Raw genomic sequence first — 6000 nt, 5'->3', positions numbered from 1 at the left:
ACATGGAAAAGCACAGGGTAACTGCACCTAAGACTGGCTTGATATAGACTTCTAAGAAGCTAGACGGGAGACTGCAATTTGCATGCCTAACACAGTAACTGTTGACAAGGTTCCCCACAGATAATAGGATAGGAGATTAAGCAGTTTGAATTGAAGTAAAATGTTAGACATTAAACTGACAGTCCTCAATACACACTGTCTAAGAGGCCAGTGGGAAGTAATGTCCGAGGTACGCTAAAAGGCCATAGAATAAGACTAAAAAAGAAAAAAAAATTGTTAACTGCTCTAAAGAAATATTGGTTGTCACCTATTGACATTTTATTCAACTGAAAACAGGAATGCCTGCTCTGTCAGAAGTCATTTCCAAGTCACTGGGGACTTGAAGAAGTTACAATAAACAGAATATGACAAGAGGCACCAGCAAAAACTAACTGGAACCACAGTATTAAACCATGAAGTTACAGAATCATAGTTCATAATATTCAGTACTGATGAGCTTTTCTGTCAGGATCTTCTAAATGATTAAACCAAAACCAAAATGATTAAAACCAAAATACCCAAAGATCACAACCCAGAAATCATTTTAAAGGACCTACTGCCTTAGACATGTGACATCTTAGTTTTCAAGGTTTTCACATGTCCTGATGCTGTCCAACAGCTCCTGAATTTGTTGGTGTTAGCTTATGAGTCTTGCTCTACAATATGAATCAAACTATTTACTGTTTTTAGACAGTCAAGGTTATTTTGCTCTATGTATTCATTGTGAATCCAATCCACTCTTTCTGAACACATCCTGAAATGTCATGGTACCTGGGTCAGCAACATACATACCCCTTTAAACTTCCTGTGATTACCCATGAGACAGAACTTCTGAGAGTAGCTTTCCCTCCAATGAATGCCTGAAATAAAAGACTAAAAAAAAGTTTTTATTGATTATTGCCATAAGAAACCTGCAGTGAGTTCATGAAGATGATTCAGAGCTTAGGCAGATGACTTAATGTTGCTACAAAATCCTACACGAACAGGAATTCAAAATACCTTCACTGTGTGATCACACTAAAAATTTGTCCTCTGAACTTTTCCTTTTTGTACTTGCAGATTCCTCCTTGAACTTTGAGGTACTCTTTCTGGTTGTCTACGCATTCTTGTACTTTTCTATATAATTCCTCCTTTCACTGCATGCATCTTCTGCTAACAGCCATTGAAGTGGTTCCCTGAAGACACAAAGCCACTAAGGCTAACATGAGCGACAGTGAGGTGACCTGAAGTAAGGACATGCGTCAGTGCGCACGTCAGTAATGGAGTGATGAATGCCATCCAGCAGGACACCCTCATGCAGGACAACCTCAAAATTCTGCCCAACAGCCATCTGCCTAGTGTCGATGCTGAACAAAATGTCACGATTGACTTAAGGCTTCTTAGGTGTACACCAGGATCAACCTCTTGACAAAGTTAAGGTCCCAAGGCTGAGTTATCTCCTAGACTTCAGCACTGGATGGCTGCAGCCCAGCTGCAAGCCACAGAGCAGTGGCAGAGTGGCCCAGAGTATGCTGAGAAAGCCCACAAGAACCGCCTTGCAGCTCTGAGCTGCTCAGCAAGCCTGGGAAAGCTGTTTTGCTGCCACCTCTGACCTAGTACAAATTGGCAAGCAGCTCACATATGGCTCACATCAGCCTGCAATCTATACAGTCAGCATCTAACACTAGCCCCAGGTGTTAGAGCCTGCAGCATTTGAGACCAGAACGATGATCAAGTTTAAAGGCAAAGGGAATAGAACCAGGAAATTTCTTTCCCAAACAGAACGTTTTACCTGTTCAAATGTTTATTGCTCACAGTGCAATGCAGAGACCCTGACTCCACAGCTAGTAGAAGGGCTTCATCGGCTTCACTGGGCTCCACTGAGAACACCCAGTGAGTATGGCACCAGGCAGTCGAGGTTCAGAGCCTGGCTGAGGCAGCTGTGCTGCATCTCCGTTGTGCTCTTAAGCATGGATCTGGCACTGACAGTTTTCCCTTTTGCACTTCACTTCACCACTTTTGCATCAGGCTGATCTAAAGCTTAGCAAACACTTGTAGCTGGAAATATTACACATGCTAAGTAATTATGGTAATATTCTTCATTTGCAGAAAGCAGATCGTTCATTAGCTACCCAAAATAGCTGAATGGCTCATGAAACTGCAGCCAACAGTAGGCAGTTAAACCACCAGGTAGCAAAGAAAAGAACTGTAGTGGCTTAACAAGGATGGAAATTTTCCCATTTGCACAGTTGCTGTTGCAAAAACTTCACTACTTCCTCCTAGCTAGATGCCAGGAAAAGAGCAAACACTACAAGTATTAGAATAACATCTTTATCATTTTGCTACTACTATAAAAAAAAAAAAAAGCTAAGTTTTTTCTGTAATACAAATACAATATTTTGCATGGAAGTAACTCACATGACTGGCACATATAGTGTTCCATGAACATTAGAATAGTTCAGTTGGAAGGGATCTACAAAGATCATTGAATCTAACTGCCTGAATATTATCCACATGCTCTCTGTTCTCAGAATTATATTGCTCATCTGGAAAGGGATTCAGTGAAAAACACATCATTTACTATCAGAAATGTAGGTGGACTGTGGTGTAAAGTGAGCTGCCCGGAGTCAGTAGCATAGCTGGGAACACAGTTCAGAGTTCACATCTACAGACCTGTTCGGTGTACCACAATATTTGGCAGGTAGGAGGAAAATTACACCTGATGACTGGAAGTTGGGGTGGAGCCCCAGGTAAGCTTTGCTGTGTACACTCCCCATTCCCTATGTCTTACAGTCCTCACAAAGCACCCTGTACTTGACACGGTTGAAGACTGGATACTGGGCTGCTTTGTCTTAAGTCAGCTTGATGTTTTCTCTTTATGCTTCCATCCCATGAAAATCATAAAGATGTAATTTATTTTGATCCTGCAGGGGTTAGTCGGATTGCTAGGCCTGTGGATGAACTGATGATAGTCTATGGAGGACTTCAATCACATTACTGTGTTGATGTTCTGGGTCACTAGTCTAATCAAATGCATGTCTCATGACGGAAACAAGCAAGCCTGGATGTTTTCTGAATTAAAAGACATGGTCAGTGATAGTCACTGGAACATAAAATAAAAAGGTATTCAATACTAGAACAGTATAAACCATTGAGATGCAGAAAAATAAAATTTAATCCTGGTCCATATGCCAAGAGAAATTGATTAGCTTATTTGATTAACTTAGATGCTGTTTTATTTAAGACTCACACTTTAAACATCCAAACGTTCTACAACCCTTCATGCAGTACAGCTCAGTCCGTTCCCCCTGGAAGACTTACTTTCAGATTTCAACCTTTATTTTCTAAGTATGCGTTTATATTGCTAATATTAATAGCAGCTCAGCTGCTTCATGCAAGGTGGGTTGTTTCTCTTTCAGTATTTCCAGGCAGTCTGCAAACTCTTTCCTGGGAGAGAGATATATATATATATATATATATATATATATATATAACATATTTGCCACTCCATAGATACTACCACAAGATATAATGACATACATGTGTGGAAAATCAGGATATTACGAGCCAAGACAATGTCATCGCTTGTTTATCCTGATGGGTCCTGCTAGCTGCAGCAAAGCCTGCCTCAGATTTATGATGAGCAAATTCACATCCACATAACTACCCACAGTAACACAGTTTGCCTGTTCAGAGAATAGAGAATGGATGCATATGTATAACTATGCGCTGAGCTGAGTTGTCATCTAAGAAAACTGTAATTAAGTGTTAGATTTTTTAGTTAGTAAATACGAGTATTTACTAACAAGAGGATGCAATCAGCTTTATTACAGAGCATAGGAAAAGCGTAAGGAAAAACATAGGAAAAAATATGGATCTCTATCCCTTTCATTACAAAGAAATTCGTGGCAAATGGCAGTAGATTTCAACAGGTACATGTGAACCACTTTAAAGCAGTCTCCAAATAATTGTCAGACTAACACTGATCAGTAGTACCTTTAATATATTTTCCTCCTGACAGATATCAGTGTTCCTTCTACTCCACACATGTATACTCTTTCGTTCCCTCAGAAATGATAAAAACCCTCTCCGTTTTGGCCAAAGTATTCAGTCCAAATGAAAAATCACCCTCATAATAAAGCAAGTATTAGCCAGATCAAAAAAAAAAAAAAAATCAATTAATCAGCGAGAATCTTTATTAGTCAATCCTGTAACTAATTAAAACCATTGATTGATAACAGACAACACTGCAACAAAGTTATCTCACTTTTAACCCAGCAAAATGATCTTCCTTCTGTGCATATAGATAGTGTAGGACAACCTGCTTACAGATAAGTCTGTAACTGCTGACCAATCTATTTTTACTTAGTGGTAGTATTTCCCCAGCTCAGCAGTTCTGATAGATCACAGCTTTGAGTCTGAGACATTTGTGAACCACCTCTTTGTTAGTCACAAATAGCGAAGTGCACATCGATAAATCACACCCTTTGTCTCCTCCTTTTCCCTCCCCCTCACAGTTGCTGCTTTTTCTTGTCAAACCAAGCCAGGCTGAGCACTCCTGAACCATCTCTATTAACCTGCAAGAAATTCTAAAGAAGAGATCCTATGTAATAGAAAGTGACCTCAAATAATTAACATTTTTGAAATGGTTTTTATCTGAATTTCATCCAAGGTACATAAATCATCATTCATCTTTCCTCTTCCTGGCAGTGCACTTAGACATAGCAAGTCTTAAAATGATGACATCACCATCCCATGATCCTTCATTATAAGTAATTAAAGCAGTAATATGCCTCTTCTCATCCACTAGTCATCAAGCAGACTTACTCGTATGAAATCTCAGGCATAGTGCACCTGAGGTGAATCAAGAGAGCACAGGACTCAATGTTTTTGGTGAACTGCTGGAAGTTTTGTGTGAATTTATTGCTGCTTAGAGAGTAGTGCATGTTAACATGCAGGGAGACTAAATTCTGCTATTAATCCATGAGACAGGTGCTGCAGAGGTAATATTAGGTTCCCTATCCACATACAGTATTCAGTTTTTGACGAGAAAGAGAGGAAGGAAGGATGGATTTAGTTTAGTCTGTGCCTCTTCAGATTTTGGCTTTTCTCATAAACACACTGGCAAAGCTATCAGTATTAACATCTGGATAGTATGTTCAGTGACAGGGACAGTACCCAACAGGAACTAAATGAGACTCTCAAGCACCTTTCTGCAAAGACTAATGATGATGGAAACTTTCTTACACTGCTCAAAAAGCTTTGGTCTAAATAAGTAAGCTAGACTGGCTACCAATTGCACAATACCAATCCAACAATTCAGTGAATTTAACCTGTTGTTGGGTGAATTTCATATTATTTTAACTCATTACCATGCTTCTAGATAGGCACTGCTGTTTCCTGCATAGCAAAAAATAAAATATTGGTCTTCCATTGGCAATTGCAACACCATGCATCATATTGTATTTTAATTCACATCCCATCCCACTTGGTCACCTTATCTATGTATTTCTCTTCAATAGTGATTCCAAAATAATGTCCTTTTGGGCAGAATCTTCAAAAAGCCTCATTCCAGCAATAGTTGCTTGCACATACACAACAGCCTATAGTGGTGGTGCCATAGCTTTATTCATATAAAGACTGTTCTGTGTATCTTTTTTTCTGTCCCAATCCCACTTCCACTGTACTGGCATTACCAGCAGTAGTTACACTACCAAGATCAGTTTGGTAACTGTTACAGACCAAAAACTGATTGCTTGCACTGACATTCCAGCAAGTATGATAGATATGCAAGAAAGAAGGCATGTAGGAAAGGAGGAGTATGCTGTCAAAACATGTTTTTGTCTATTGTTCTGTTCACGAAAAACAAGTTCTGTATTACAATTCAATACTTCCATTGCTTCCACAACTTAATGGATTAAATGACACAGAAATCTTGGAGGGCTGGCTATTCGCAATGTGATTATGTAGAATAACATCTTT

The sequence above is a fragment of the Cygnus olor genome, chromosome 7, assembly GCF_009769625.2.
Source record: "Cygnus olor isolate bCygOlo1 chromosome 7, bCygOlo1.pri.v2, whole genome shotgun sequence".
NCBI lineage: Eukaryota > Metazoa > Chordata > Aves > Anseriformes > Anatidae > Cygnus > Cygnus olor.
This window is presented reverse-complemented; position numbering follows the sequence as displayed.